The 15,956-nt window shown below is 44.3% G+C and overlaps 1 protein-coding gene across 8 annotated transcripts in view; it reads left to right on the top strand.

Annotated features, from left to right (window-relative positions):
• The window catches only part of TP63 (tumor protein p63), an 83,558-nt gene that overhangs the window by 17,102 nt on the left and 50,500 nt on the right, over nt 1-15,956 (top strand). The gene's annotated exons all lie outside the window — the stretch shown is intronic.

Genomic DNA, 15,956 nt, shown 5'->3' with positions numbered 1-15,956 from the left:
TAAAACCAAGTTTAAAATGAAGAGCAGGGAGTACTCTCTCATTCCAAGCCCATTTCCTTGTGCTTTTCCCAGCCACCCCAGGATGCTGGCAGATGCCGAGCTCTGCTGTCTTCACACACTGGCTGTGTGGTGCATTCCGCCCTGGGAATGCATTCCCAGCCTGGGAATGGGCCGTTGCACAAGCCCCAGCGCAGGCTGTGTGGTCAGGGCAGCGAGCTCGAACCATCACCCACGGCCCTGGGGCACCCGTGCCTTCGAGCGTGGTGCCAAACACCACGGTCAGATGGGTTCCTCCCAAATGGGTCAGATCTGCTTGAGAAAAGCTGAGAGAGGGGAGAAGGGTGTTAAAGTGAATCACGGCCCTGAGAGGCTGGAGGTGGAACCTGTTTCAACCACTTTTTCAGCTTAATCTATCCCAGCATTTGATCTGGGTCAGCTGTAAGAACAATTAAACTCTTGGTTGGCAGAGCACTGGACTTGATGACCCTAGAGATCTGTTCCTGTGCTCCTTTATGAGTAGGAGATGTGAAAAGGAGAGAGACTTTGGGTGGTTATTAATAGGATGATGAGGTGCTGATGAACAGGAACCCTTTGAATGTCATTGTGTCTTCCTGCCTCACCTCCACATGCGTTGTGTACAAACGTCTGCAGGGAAGCACGCACAAAATTGGGTGTGAAGGAGAGTATCTGCAAGTTTGTCTGGTTTTGTCAAAGTTTCCTGTGTCTTGGTGGGGGAGATGAGAGCAATAGTGATTCCCTTTAGGGACTCTGGGTTCTTCTGCAGTTTGGCTGAGTGATAATGCAGAGTTTGGAGTGCTTGCTAAAATCAAATTAAATCATTGCCAAAAGAATAAACACATCTTGTTCAAACACTGATAAGAAATATGCGCCATGACTTTTGATTATATCCGTCATCCTTCCCAAAGATCTTCCTGCTCTTTGTGGGAGACAAATTAAAGAATCTCTTTCCGTTAAGATTTTTATCATAGTTTTGGGAGGGGTGGGGGGAAACTAGTTTTGTACTAAAAGAACTTGTGCACTGCTTTATGGGTTTTTGGCAGGATTCCTTTGCACTGAAAATTAAGCTATATACACATAGCTACAAATATCTTTGAGGGTTAGGGTAGTCTCTTCAGAAGGGTGCATTTTTTGTTTTGTTTTTCTTTTCCCTCTTAGCTTTTAAATAATAATTCAGATGTGTGTGTTTGAGCTGTAGTGCCCTGGGTATGAGTCCTTTCTTTGCAGGAGCAGGCATGTGGGGCTCTGGGGTGGCCTGGAACGATGTCCTGAGGGAGCTGGACCTTCTCAGTGAGAGAAACATTTCTTGCACCTATCTGGGATATTGGTTCAGCAAGCCTTAGTTTAAGGTTAAAGAATTTGGGGGTTGAGATGTAACTGATATTTTGAGCGTCAGCTTCATTGGTGTGCAGCAAAAGTGTGTCCAGGGCTTATCATCCTTACTGTCAGCCTGGATTTGGCTGAGAACTACCAGAGGACAAAGCCATGGCTTTCTTTGGCTGATTTTGCCACATGGCATAGTCAGCATGACTGCATTTGACAAAGGCTCTTTCCCTCTTGCTGCCCCTTCTCTGTGGCCCTCAGCCAAACCTGGGGTAAAGGAAGTGATCTCTGAAGGTCTGGTCTCTGAAGCTGCCTGGTTACTGCCCAGGAGAGCAGCCCACCTACTCCCTTCCTTCCATCTGGAGGTACCAAGAAGAAAGGATTATCTGTGCAGTACCCACTGAACCCCACATCTTGACCTACCCCAAGATGAAAGCACTTGGATAGACGCTGTATAAAGCCTAATTTATTTCTCAAGGAAGAAGGTTTTGGCTAAACCTGACCCTCTCTCCTGGTTTCCTGTTTGTGATGATATCTTGGAGTTCTGCTGGCTTTGAGCAGGCAAACAATTCTCAATCCCCGGGGAAAGAAACCTCTCCCTGAGCTGTGCAGGATTCAGATGTGAGTTCCATGCCTTCCAGTGGCCTCTCTTTATTTAAATGATATCAACACCCCACATGTTTGGGCACAGTCTGTCATTAGGAGTGAAAAATAGGGAGATGCATTGGTGGTTGTGTTTCTTGATGGTATCCCTGCAATTCCAGCTACGCTTCTTGTGCGTTCATCCTTCGATTTTGCTGTAATTGCACTTAGGAGATTAAAGTTTTTGTGATATGATGTCATGTGTGCAGGCTTGAGAGGCATGTGTCTTATCTTTGGGCCACAGAGGTCTTCTGCAAAGTTGTAGACGCCCTATATAACCGGGTTCCTTTTTCTCCAAGATGTTTTCAAACTGCATTCCAGTTGCAAAGGTTTAATCTGAGGTACAAAAGCCTCAGGTCAGATGGGCGTTTATCTTTTGTTTGGAGAGAATAAGTGGATGCTACTGCTCTGTTTGGGTTTGCCAGTGAAGAGGGTGAAGTAGACCAGAGAAGATGGGTAGTGGGAAGCTGAAACCTTCCTCTTGCCCTGCACTTCCATCTCCCTCCTGGCTGAAATGAGGACTGCGCTGTGGGAGAAGCACAGGGAAGGGCAAGAGTTGAGCATGCTTCCAGTAAAGATCCAGCTCCTCACTGGAGCAGGTTTGTCACGCCATGGATAGCCTTTTGTTCTATTGTAGAGTACCAAAAGCTTTTTGTGGTAGTACAGGTAGTGCGACCCCCGTGTTGAGCAGTGAATTGGGAATTTCACCTGGAGAAATCCTCTCCTTGTTTAGGTGGAGGTATGAGACCTCAACAGTCGAAGGCTATGAGTGTAGCCCAGAAACAAGTGATTGTAACCTGCATGTGGGTGGAAAGAATGAAATGTGTGCTTTACTACACAAAAATGAAACCTCATGACCCTCAACCATCTGTTCTGCTTTAACTGTGCAGTACTTGTGCAGAAATCAGGGAAGTTTGTCTGTGTTGGTACTGCTCAGTTACGTACTGGGGTTTGTGCAGTCATGTAATTGCACTTGACATCAGATTGGAAATTGCAGCTCTGTTTTAGAGTTTTCCATGGTCAAAAGGAAGGTTAGTAAGCAGTATGAAATCAGGGACAGATGATCTTCTCAGTTTCTTGTTTCATTTGGAAAAAAAAAAAATACATTTTCTAGTATGAAAATGTAGTTTTACAGTGTGAGAGATGGAAAAAGAGCTGCCATTGCAGTGGGTCAGGATGTTTTATATCTTGAAGTGGTTGCAACTGATGATCCATTTTGTTTGCTGTAAGTTGGCCTTGGTTGAGACAGGATGAAATTATCTATCTATCTCCATAGTGTGGTAATGATTTTTCCTTGGGGACTAGAACTGCTGTTTTGCCCGGTTATTTTTATTGGTCTGATGGTTTGAATCTTCGACAGTGTCTCCAACACCTGATTTCTCTAATTTCTTCTAAGATGAGCCCAGTTATGCTGTTGCCTAGCTCCCTCGGGAGCTATTTTCCTTTCTTTTTACTTTTTTTTTTTTTTTTTTTAAATAATGGTCTAATGGCTTTAAGTCAAATGAAATTGCTTTCTTTTTTTCTCCCTGGGCATAGAGAAATGACAGAAAGGAACTTTTTCTACCTTGTGTTTCAGCCCATCTGGTGGCAACCTTCTGGTTTGCATTTGCCAAGTTATGCCTGGTGGAAGGGTTTATTTCCAGTTGCAGCTCTGTTTACTGTGAGACAAAAGCTTCAGTAGTTCTGAAGTAGAAGACATGGCATCTGCAACAGGAAAGCTGTGGATGTGGGATGTGAGAGGGTGTAAACCATTTGCTTTGCACTTTTTCCTCTGGAAGGCATTAGTTATAACTAGTGGAGAAACTACTTATTTCATTATCGTGAAGGGCTGAATAAAAGCGGGTGTTGCCTGGCTCAAGGCAAATTTTAAATTCTATTTACAAAATGTTCCCACTGAAAAAAAAAAATCTGGAAACGCTTCAGAAAGGAGCTCTTGCACCGATGGATTTGTGCTAGACATTGTTAAACCCTGTTATTTTTCTGGCACTGCCTCCAACGCCTCTTGAGAATGTGCAGAGTAGGCAATAAAATGAATGCAACTCTTTTAAAGCAAGGTTGCATAAATCATCAGAAAGGAGAGGAGCTTCTTGTACTCTTAACAGCAACACTCACTCCATCCTCTCCAGCAGAGAAGTGAGCTCAAGCTCTTTATGCCACTTGGCCTGGATTAGTGTTAAGTCACTTTTGGTATCAAGTAGAATTAAGAGGAAAATAATTTCTCTCCAAGGGTGTTAAGGTTCAACTTTTTTTCCCCTTGCACGCGTTTTCTAGATTCTCTGCTGTCTCAGTGCCATGATCCTTGCAGTCCTTTGTCAGCTATCCAAGGCCATGATCTTTAGAGTGACACACGAGCTCAGCCATGGTCAGGCATGTGGGTGGGTCTCTCCAAGTGAATAAACTTGCTGTTCTTAAAAATGTCTCTGTTTTGTTTTGGCTTCTTCAGTTACAGTAGTAAATGATTTCTGAGAAATCTTCCAGTCTTCAGTCTCCCAGAGCTTCCCATCAGAACTTCTCTGTGCTGGGAGAAGAGGCTGTAATTGTTGGATGGGTTAAAGAGCTGCTTTTCAGTAGGAGCAGACCATGGCATAAAGCTTTTTGTATAGCAGCCCAAAACATACAAGGCTTTGCAAGCAATGATTTGGCTGTGAGCTACTGACAAGAAAGGTTTACCCCTACGTTTCTCTGCACTATTTCTTATAAACACACTGGGTCCTGGGGGAGAATCTCAGCTCTCCTCTAAAGGAAGAGCCTATGAGAGGCTTTCCAGGGTTAGCTTAGCTGCTTCAGCAAGGAACAAATAGAGCAGGATGATGTTTAAGGTGATAGGGGTTTTACTTCTGTGATGCTACTAATATAAGGGGCAAAGAGTAAGTAACAAAACCAGTAAGAAACAACTGTTCAGGAAGTCTCAGATAAGATGCATGAAAGCTACAGTTCCGTGGCATTGGTGGAGTAAACTTGGATACTCTTGGTGAACTTGAATCTAAATTTGATGATTTTATTTGAAGTTACTGACCATTGTTATCAGCTCCAAGCAACAAAAACATGGCAGATGAGTGGGGGGAGCTTTTTGGTGGGTACCTTTTTGGTTTTGTTTGGTTCCGATTGGGTTTTGTTTTTTAATTTGTGCTAGGTTTGAGTCAACTGGGAGTTGATCCAAGAATGCTCAATGATATCTTGTATTTTTGCAAATCCCCTGCCACTGCTGTTTCACCTGGGGTCTTAGTGGAACAACTAAAGGAGCAGTGTTTTAACCAGGATGTGCGTGTTGGTATCTTGAATGGATGGCTCGAGGTGTGATGTATTTCTGGGCTTGTGCTCAGTCATCCGCTCTCTTTGGAAGTGGACCCAGGTGGCAAGGCTGAGCCTGCTTGAAAATTAGTGCATTGATTTGAGCCCAGCAGCCTCTTGGGATTGATTCCAGAGTTTGGATCCGGATTAAACCTCCCCCCAAGGACTTTGGGAAGTGGTATACAAGGGGACTCGGTGAAATTTGAGATGAGTCCAACTTCCTCAAGATGGCAAGAAGATGAATGTTTTTACCAAGGGCAAGAGAGTGGGAGGAAACGCCCAGTTCAGGGAGGGAAGGGGAAATATTTTATGGTGGAGTAGTGTCTGGGAATGAAAGGGATGGATTGTGTCTCAGCAGATACGAATCTTTCAGTTTTAATCCACATCTAGGAAGTAAATACAAAGAATCTTGCCGACTTTGGGGAGAGGGGAGGAGGTGCCAGGCTTTTCGGCTGTGCTGCTGAGGCAGAAATCCCTGCGCTGCAGAGCCGTGGTCCAGCTGTGTAAGGGGATGATGCACTGGAGTGTGCCACCTCAGGAACGGAGGGGAACAGAACAATAGGAATTGGTGGATTCCAGCAGAAGTGTTGAGTCAGCAACTGGATCTCTCTGCTGTATGGGAAATGACTGAAAAGTGTATTTATTTGTGTCTTTGTTCTGGCATTTTTACTTAATGTCATAGTGGTTTTGGGAATCAGAGAAGTCTTTTTTGGAAGAGTGATGGCTCAAAACAAAAAAAAAATTCTGCTTTGTAAAATTTGGATTCTGCAGGTTTAAGTTATGTCTCTGAGATTCTCAGTAGCCTCTGCCAAGACTCTACTGTGATTTCTCACTGCTGCAGTTTTACTCTGCATTTCATCCATAGTCTAAGAACTGGCTCCCTCAGGAGTGTTGGTGGTGACTGACTGGAACTAAATAGTTGAGTAAATCTCCCTCCACCTTCTTTTCAGCAGCAGCAAAGTGTGCAAGAAGTTTTTTAAAAGGAAACCAGAACATACACTGGCTATGTGTCACCAGTACTTTGGAAATGGGAAACTGCTGCTTGATACGAAGGTGGGAAAGCTGTTGAGATGAGCCTTAATCAGTCCACTGTGTTTTGTGTCTGAAAGGAACTGTGAATGTTCAAGCTGGAGGGGTAGGGAGTTTAATGTGGTATCAGATGGAAATTAGTAGGTATATCATTAGTCAAAAATCTGGAAGAACACCTTTCTGTCTTCACAGGGAAAGGTCTGTGCAGCTGAATACCTCAAATGTAAATCTCTGAAGCTGTGCCTTGCGTAAGTGACCATGGCACCATGTGTCCTGGTGTTTGCTGAAGTCAGTAGTTTTGGACAGGGAGGGAGGTACTGAAAACTGGGTTTAGGTTTGCTGTTAGACATTGGAGGCCCCATGCCAGAGAGCCTGTTGGAAATCCTGCATGTGCAGAATATGTGTCAAGGTGATTTAAATAGTTGGGGAGAATATTCTTGGTGTTTGTAAAGCTGATGAAGTCGCTGTGGAAGAAGCAGTGCCTTTGCATGCATGTTCTGCCTGTGTACACTCACGCCTCCTCTCTCAAAGACCAGCTTTTGGGTCCGCTGTATGCACAGCCTGGCACCTTTGGAAAACACCATATAAAGTTCCTGCTCACCTCTGAGTAAGCTGCAGTAGTGATGTGAAGCTGTTTCTGATGTGACCTACAGAGGCAGGGTGGGTGGGGGGGTTCTCCTGGGTATGTGTATCCTGTGGTACTGAACCCCAGCAGATCCTTGGGTGCAGGCAATGCCAGCTTAGTGCAGGCCAGGAGCTGCTTTCATGTAAAAAATAGTGTTGGAAGGCAAAGCCCTGCCTCCTTTTGTTCTCTGCAGCTGGGATCTAGCCAGAATTTGGCATCCAGTCATCTTGACTCCCCCCTCAATCTTGAAAGCTTTTCAGTCTGCTATTTGGTGTTCAGGCTTTTGGGAGCACCATCCAGGAGTTTTCCTGCTTGATTTGGACAGAAGAAATGGCCAAATACATCAGAAAATCCAGTAGATCTAGATCTTCCTTTTAATCTATAAGAAATCTGATGCTGCTCTGTAACCCTTTTCCGCTGCTTGCTCTAACTTGTTTTAATTTGCCCTTTGCCCTCCTATAACTCTTCTTTATGAATTCTTATATTCCATAGTTGCACCACGCTTCAAAGAGTGGGCGTGGGGGGTTTATGTGTGTGGCTTTTTTTTCCTTTTTCTTTTTCTTTTTTTTTTTTTGGTGTGTGTGTGTGTTTAACTGCTTAACTTATTTAACTTGTAGATGATCTGAATTTCTTGTTCTGACTAAAATGCTACCTAGCTGGAGTATTTTACTTTCGTGTCTAAAAGATGATGCATTCAGATTTTATTGAGCATAATGATGCATTTGGGAGCTAACTTCAATTCCTGGTCCTATTCTGACCCTGATTATTCACTGTCCTTGTGCCCTTTGGCCATACTTTGGTGGTTGCTGTGCCTGCAGCCTTTCACTGTGGATGACACACAGATATCCTGTCCAGCCTAAGCTGCCCTCTCAACACAATAAAATGCTGCATGTCTGAAATGACTGGTGACATCAATGGTTACCGTCCAGTAAAGAGCTCAAGAAACGAGGCAGCTTTAATCAACTACTGGGGTTTTTCTCTCCAGCCCCTGCTTCTTCTCCACACCTCCCCATTTTTTAGTTGGTTCCTCTTAACGTTTAAAATTCTATTTTTATTTTTTTAATCCACCTTTTCAACATTGTTGTACAAACTCAGCACACAGGATTTCTGGGCAGCTGACTGAGCTGGGATCTTACAGTTGTTTTCAGCTGCTGAAACCAGGCAAAAAAAGCCTCACAGAGATCTTGCAGTTTTTTTCTGTTTTTTCTGATGCAGGTCTTTGTCTTCAGTTATGTTTGCATCTCCTGGGAGTGTGAGGGGGTGCTTTTCCTATTTGTCTGTACTTTATGGCTCTTCAGATCTTTGTTGATGTTGTGTTGTCCAGCTGGTAATAGGAGAATGTAGGAAACTCTTGGCCTCTTTCAGTTTTAGGAAGCTGAGTGTTTGGGTTATTAGTCAATTTCTTTTAAGATCATGGAGTTCTAATGTTTTGTGATTTCATGCATTTCATAGAGATGATATTGTATTATTTCCTTTTTTTTTTTTTACTGTCTTCCTCTCTTTTTTGTTTATGTGTTTTCAAATTTCATGTCAAATAAATTGTTGAGCACAAGCTCAGGGTCAAGAAATGACTGTGGAGATGGATCGTGGACTTTCCTGTTCTAAACTGTCTGTATTTTCAAAGTAACTAAGCATGGCTGAGATACTCTAAGGAAAATGTTTTATGTTTATGAAAGCTTTATAGTCTAAAAACCCTTAAATGGTCTGACTTTCAGAAACAATGTTGTTTTTTATGCAAGTAGAACTTTTTTCAAGAGCCCAATTTAGAATTTTTTTTTTAGAGCCTAAAATGCTGCTCTAGGGAAGTCCAGGGATATTATTTTTATATGCACTGGAAAATATTTAGAAGCGCTTACACAGTGTAGGGTGTCCAGCCTTAATATTTGTGTGAAGTGGGATGCACTGTCATTCTGATAATCCTCGAATTAGATGAGGTCTTTTACATGAACCTGTGGCAGGTGGTAGGAGTCAGGAATTACAGGCATTCCTGCTTTGGGCTGTGCTTGTTTTAAAAGACACCCTGCTTCTGGCTGAAAAACACTTCTTGCTGAGTTAAATGAATTAACCAAGGGGCAAAACTCGAAGTTCAGCTAAAAAAGAAAACTATTACAGCTGGGGGGAACAAGACAACTCCAAAGCTTACAGCCCTTGTGGGTAGACAGAAACTCACCCTTACGTTGCTTTTCCTCAATTGTCTCATTCTCTGAGCCCACAAATACCTGCATATGTGGACTTTAACTTGAACATGAAGTTCTGCTGTGTTCAACAGTACTGTTTCTCAGTGAAATGTGATCTGCAGCCTTACAGTGTATGGCTGTTAAAACTGTGCTGCTTCCCTGAACCTAAAGGGTGTAGATGTGGCACGGTGTGCGTGCTGGAATAGCTCATCCCAGTGAAAATGGCACAGACTCTTCTCCCTCCCTCCCCCCAGTATACAAGCCAGATTGTTTTTCAAGTGTGATTCTGTGTGTGTTTGCAAATTACTGACGTGCACCGATTTCTCCTGTTCTGCTTCTGTGGTGTGTTGTTCACCAAAGGGGGCATAGGGCTGTTTGGGATGGCTGGGATGGAAGGGATGCTCTGTTAAAGTGGGCAGAGCAGTCAAGTTTTTAAGCCTGAAATGTAGTGGTATGATTCGAGTTGGTCATTTAATGGTGGGTTTTTTTGAGAGGGAGAGAGTAGTTATGGGGGTTGGTTTTGTTTTGTTTTTTCTCCTCCCCAGTTGGTTGAAATGGAGTGTTTTCCTTAGGCTTTCCTTATGTACTTAGGTGATGTTGGAAGCTGTCCAGGCAACTGCTGGGGTTATCTAACTACTTAACATGAAATACCTGTGCAGGACAATTGTGTGTGTCACTCATGGGGTTTTGGTTTTTATTCTTCTTGGAAGAAGAATGTTTTTTTTTCTTTATTAGTCTTGAATATAGTTCCTTAAAATTACTGTGGTTGTACATATTGCACAGCCCTGTAGATCTCAAACAGATTCCCTTCTCAATAGTACAGGAGAAAATACGCAGGAATGTTTGTGCTCCCTGCTTACAGGTGGGATTGAGCTGAGCAGAGGCTGTTTGGTTGTGCAGCAGGGCCAATATCCAGGACAGGAGTTGACTGATTCCAGGGCTTCTTTTAGTCCTGTGCCTTCCATTGCGCTGGGAACCTATTATACCACTGGGATGGGAAATAGCCTCCTCTCTTCCTGGAAAAAGCAATGACCCAGCAGTAGGATTGCTCAAATCAGATAGGTTTCCAGGCACTATACTAGAACAAATCAGTCTTGGTAACTGTTGATATCTTTGGTTCAACCGAAGTTATTTGTTCCCTCACTTTTCACGTTGAGTTATACGGTGCACATTATCATTTTATCTGAGGGTTTCCAAGTGCTTGGTGGATTCAGCTGCACAGTAGCTCTGGGGAAAAACCTCTGCGAAATAGAGCCACAGGATTTGTTTCCATTTTAGAACTGGAGGGAGTGTGGCCAAGCTGGTGTTGAAATTACTGTGCACATCTTCCCCTCACGGCTTGGAGGGGACCAGAGGAGTGTCCAAACCGAGTTTGTTCCTCATGAAGAAATTTTTCAGTCTCTTTCTCCTTCTTTTTTTTTTTTTTTTTTGTTTGATTTGTTTTTTGGTTGGTTTTTTTGTTTGAAGCTTTTTATGTGAGAAAACAGACTAGAGAGGCAAACCAAATCACAGCTTTCATTGAGATGAGTGAGTTGAGATATGTCTGCTTCAGCCCTGATCTTAGCTGAGGGCCATGGGTGGAGCCTTTTATTTCTTGGCACTGCTCTGTCATGGCACAAGCAGAGCGCTGACATGGGGTATTGTATCAGCTGCCTTCTGAGCAGCTGGCAGTCAGCAATATCTTGGTTAATAATTGTGATAGAAGCACTTCTGTTGAGCTTAAGGGACTTATTTCCACCTACTAAAATCCTTTGTTAGGAAGGTTTGAAAACTTAGGTGGATTTAAATCATTCTGGATACATTCAAGGTGTCTGTCATCTGATTTGGACAGGCATCAAGCACTCTGGGAAACATTTATCTTGTTGCTTTTATGATAGCTGTTCCCTAACAGGAATCTGAATATTTCTATGGGCCAGCACTGAAATATTGCTGTAAGTTGCTTACTAGTCCTTCAAGTGTTAGCCCTAGTGCATCACTGTGGTGCAGCTAAGGACAAAGCACAGAATTTCCGAAGTGCTGTGCAAATCTTCTTGTTGCTAATAACCATTATAGTTTATTGGTTTCATCATTTCATATCTTTGGAGAATAAGCACCAGGTGTTTTGCAAGGCTTTTGAGTAGCTGGACACTGCTCTTGGGCTGTGTAGATCCAGTGGTGAAAATTAAAATGCAGTCAGTAGGTGTGCATGGCAAAGATGCTCGTTCTTTTGGAATTAGGGAGAAGGGTTTCGATGGGGGTGGAGGCATCTAGGTGTTCTACACCTGAAGATGGTAACTTCTTGTCTATTTTCTCAAGTGGAGAAACTCTCAAAACGCTCCGAAATGTTGGTAACTGGGTAGTTAATAGCTGGAGCTGTGTATTTTAGGGGATTTTTGGTGTGGAAGTCCCCTTGAGAGCTTTTCATGACTTGCATTAGTTACTTCCTTTCAAACGGAGGGTCTTTTTGCAGATCTTTCTCATAACCTTATTAATTAACACAATGGGCTTAAATCCGGAGAGCTAGGGGTGGGTTTTTGCTGCAAGGCAGGGTGAGAAGGGCCCAAGTTTGGGTGGGCTGGGGCGTCTTCCCCGCGCTCCGGCTCTGCCGTGCTGGAGCATTTGCATTGCCCTCTGGTGGCAAGTGCCCCGGAGCCGCTGGCTACAGGCTCTGCTGTACCTTGTTCCCCGTGTTCCCGGGGGAGATGGCACCCTCCCGGCAGCAAACCGTGCTTAAACCATCTTCCGTTTTCAGTCTGGTTTTAATTCAGCAACCCCTCCAGTAAAACCGTGTTTCTCCTAATCCAGAAGCATGAGTTAGCATGAAAACCTGAAAGTGAAGCTGATGGGATGTAGGAAGTGAAACTGATAGTTCAAGATGCATTATTGAAATGATGCTCTGAAATACATAGTCTAAGATCTAATTGTAGCTCTCTAATTATTTGCAGTTAAACTTGCCTGAAGGTTTTTGTAATGCTTCAGTGATACTAATAGTTTCAGAAGCTTGGTGGAGGGAACAAAATAGCAAACAAAAGCTCTGAAAATTAGATTATCTGTTCTTTCAGCTTTGCATGCAATTCATTTCTTTCCACCAAATACCTTTCTCTTTATATGAGGAATCGGTGGTCGGGCTACATTCTGCAGTCATTTAAAATGACCCCACAGCAAAATATGAGCATGTGTTAAATTCTGGGCTCCCAACCTGCCACGAATTAATTTCTGGATTAAATGCTGTTGTGTTCCTTTCTGTGAATGGTGAAAGGAAGCAGTGTGTGTGCAAACACACGCCCTGCAGCCCCCTCCTGAGGGGCAATACCTTGCAGACAGTCTGCAGCCTCTTTGTTCTCGCCATCCCCAGCGCTGCTGGGGCCAAGGGGGTGAATTCCTGCGTGTGCCTTCCCCGGGCCTGCTGCCCCTCTAATTGTCCTGTTGTCAAAAGGCGTGTGCCTCCCGAAGTCTTATCTGATTCCTCCAAAACCGTGCAAGCAGCTCAGATGTTGACCCCTTGAGCGCAAACAACTCCGCGCCTGCCTTGGGGCATAGCTTCGAGACGGGGCTTAGTGCTCGTGTGTGCAAACCCGATGGCTTTGTCACCGCGATGGAGCACCTGCCTGGGGAGGGGACCCAGGGGCCGGGGAAGGTGAAAGGCTGGTGGGACTCGAAGCGGCAGAAGGGGAGTCCAACAGCTGCTTGTGTCAGCATGAGGATAAGTGCAAGGAGATTAATAGTTATTTAAAGAGCAAATGGGGACACGGCATTCGGCTGTGGCATGTGAGTGTATAAATGCAGTGGAATGGCTGCTCCGCTGATAACATTTAGACAGATGGCCCCTGGACTGAAAGGAATGAAAAGGATCTTGGAATATCTTAAGGATATCTTACATTTTAATGGGACACTTATTTTATTATTTTTGGTTAATTGGCTCCCAGGCAGCACCTTCAGCATTTCCAGGCTGTGCTGTCTTGTTAACACTGGCTGCTTGTTTGGCCATCTTTCCCCATTAGCTTGAGTGGCCTGGGATTAGAGGAGTAGTTTTTAAGTGAAAGCTGAAACACTATTGTTTTGCTGTCTGTATGTCTGAGCTGGTGTAGGAGACTGTTTTCATCACAGCTGTCTTCTCATCATGTACTGGTTAGGGAGTGTGTCTGATGTTAATCTCCATGAGGAATGAAACAATTGAGTGATATTCTACATTTTGAGAAGTCTTCAGGTCTCACTAGGTTAATCTGGGGCGGGAGGGTTGTTTTTTGATGAAATGCAAAATTATTGAGCAGGTAAGAGACTCTTCCTGGTACAGTATGTCAGAATTCTGGCTCTTTCCATATGGAATTAGCCTCAAGGGAAGACATGTACCAAAAGTCCGTTAAATAGGTCTTGATTGAGTGAATAGCCTGCAGGAGATGAGACATAACTGTCATCTGTGTTGCCAAAGCTGCAATCTCCTTTTGGAAGAGAAGAACCAGTCTGGATCTCTCTCTCTCCCATCGACTATTGAGCTTTGAGTCCAATCACAGATACAAGCTCTCCAATCTAACAGGGGTGCTGGGCACTAAAACATCCACACTGCTCTGGAGGGGGAAACTGAGGCAGGGAGGGCAAATGACTAACCTGAGTCACTGGTTCACCCAGGATTAGGACTCAATATGTAATTGCTTTTATTACTCTGCTGCCTGCAGGCCTCAGACAAAGGAGGCCCATTAAGTGCAGGGCTTTTTACGTGGTGAGGAGCAATCCCTGCCCTGCAGACCTTGCTGCCTGCAGTAGGGTGAGGGTGGAGGGGGAGGAGAGGTGCCTTGCCCAAGGACACAGCAAATCGCTGACAGCGCAAGGGAGGGAACCAGCTCTCCCTTCTCTCTGCAGCCTATCCCAGCTTCCAAAATGAAGTTCTCTGTGCTGCTCCCCCCTGCCCAGACCTTCACAGCACAGCTCCTAGTGGCAGGTTGATGCATCTCTGGAAGGGCCCACTCACCTCACTGAAGATCCCAGAGCACCAGCCTCACCTTGAGTGTTTAATGAAAAGCCCAGAAAATACTAACCTCTTCTAGTGAAACAGAAACCTAAGGAAGAACTGCGGTGGCTGGTTTTAACTTCTCTACTTCCATTCTGGAAGTACAGCTGAGAGTGTGAAGTCTTTGGGTATATGGAAGTCACTTCATCCTTGCAAAGGGACCATCTTGTTTCCCTCTGTGTCTGAAATGACTGGTAAAGCTGGGTGTTAAATGGCTTGTCCAAAGTTCCCAGGTGAGCTCAGCAGCTAGGTTGTGCCCTTCCCTTTCAGGCCTTTGGAGGAGTGCTACTCAAAGGGCTGCTGGAGTTCCCACTATTGAGAAAGCTTTTTTTTTTATGGATCTTGTGGTTGGTGTTCTGATTCGGGGAGCCTTTGCTCAGTGGCTGATAAGAAGAAGAATAACTGTTGGAAAAATGAGGGCAGCTGTGAGCAGACTGGCTGAGATACTGACAGATAGGTGAGCTTGGTGGCTCTGGGTGGGATTGGAGATATAGGATGTTGAGGGACATGAGCTGCTTGGAGCCTCGGATGAGAGGAAGAGCTTGAGTCCCTTCTGCTGTCAGCAGCTAACAGCAGAACCAGGTGCCTTTATTGCCTCATGTTCCTGGCTGAGCCCAGAGCTGTTGGGAATGGGTAGCACAAACCTTTGGATGCTGCTTGCCCTGAGCTGGGCACAGTTTCGTGCCCTTTGGACATACACAAGGATGGGGCTGTGCACCCAGTGTACCTGACTGAATCCCACTTGCCTGCTGCCCTGTCACTCTGGCCAGTGCCACATCTTTTGGAGGATTAAAAACGTGTGGCAGTTGTGTAACTCTTTCTCCAGAATACTTTCTCAGTTTCCAAGTGATAGTAGTTCAGAATTTTAAAGTCAGATAGACTTGTCTTGGTGGATTTTCCTCAAGCAGAACTTGTCTCCTGCTTTTTTGAACTTAGGCTTTTAGCATTGTGACATTTCGTGGCAAAAAAAAATCCATGTTTATTTGTGGGTTTTGTGAAGAATCACTGTGTGTTTAAGCCAAAATTCTGCTCAAGCTGTTTGCTTGTTCCCAAACACCTCTTTTAAGAGAACATGAAAATTAATTTTGTATTTGCTCTTTTTCCATGTAATCTAGGAATTCATCCCCTTTTATCATACTGAGTTCCACCTTTTCAGTTTTTTTCCAGGCTAAAAAGTTGTCACCCACTGCTATGTTACAGGATGGCATTAAAAGGATTTGCTTACTCTTGTCACCTTCCTCTAAACTGTGTTCCCCTCTCATCTCTTTGAGGTGGGAGACCATGGCTACGCATTGAATTTAGGGTATTAGATGTGTTTTTTCTGTTAACCTCTCCTTAATCTAACCTTTGCCTTTTCTTTATTCTCAGAGGTTTTCGGTTTTGATGTCTTCAGTTGTTTCATATATTGTTTGTACTTGAAGGCTACTTATGTGCTAAGTAGCTACTACTAGTTAAGTGCAGTTAACTACACGTAACTGTACAATTGATACTTCTTAAGCATGAGAAGAAGCCTTCCATGCTGTCACTTTCCAGCCTACTTGATGAGAACTTTAATTCTCTACCACCGTGTGTGACTGGTCACTGGGAGTTGAATGTATCGTGCAGATAGGCTCGTGGCTCCTAACCATTTTGCCAGTGAGTCACATTTCAGCACAGTTACTACCTGGGTTAGAGGAGCTAATGTCACCCCGTGTAGTGGGGTCAGATCCATCGCCTTTGTGTAGAGCATGAGACTGTTGAAGACGGTGTAGCCTCGTACAGGTTAGAGCCAGTTGCACTGTAGTTCTGAACCTGCTGATTTTTATCAGCTTATAGCAGTACCTCTGAAAAGGTCTGACTGGGTGTTGCTAGGCATAGCGAGCCTGTC

The sequence above is a fragment of the Corvus kubaryi genome, unplaced genomic scaffold (genome assembly GCF_017639235.1).
Source record: "Corvus kubaryi isolate FWS band 111438036 unplaced genomic scaffold, C.kubaryi_AGA036_p1.0 37397, whole genome shotgun sequence".
Taxonomy (NCBI): domain Eukaryota; kingdom Metazoa; phylum Chordata; class Aves; order Passeriformes; family Corvidae; genus Corvus; species Corvus kubaryi.
Note: the sequence above shows the minus strand (reverse complement) of the source record. Positions and strands in the feature narration are given on the sequence as shown.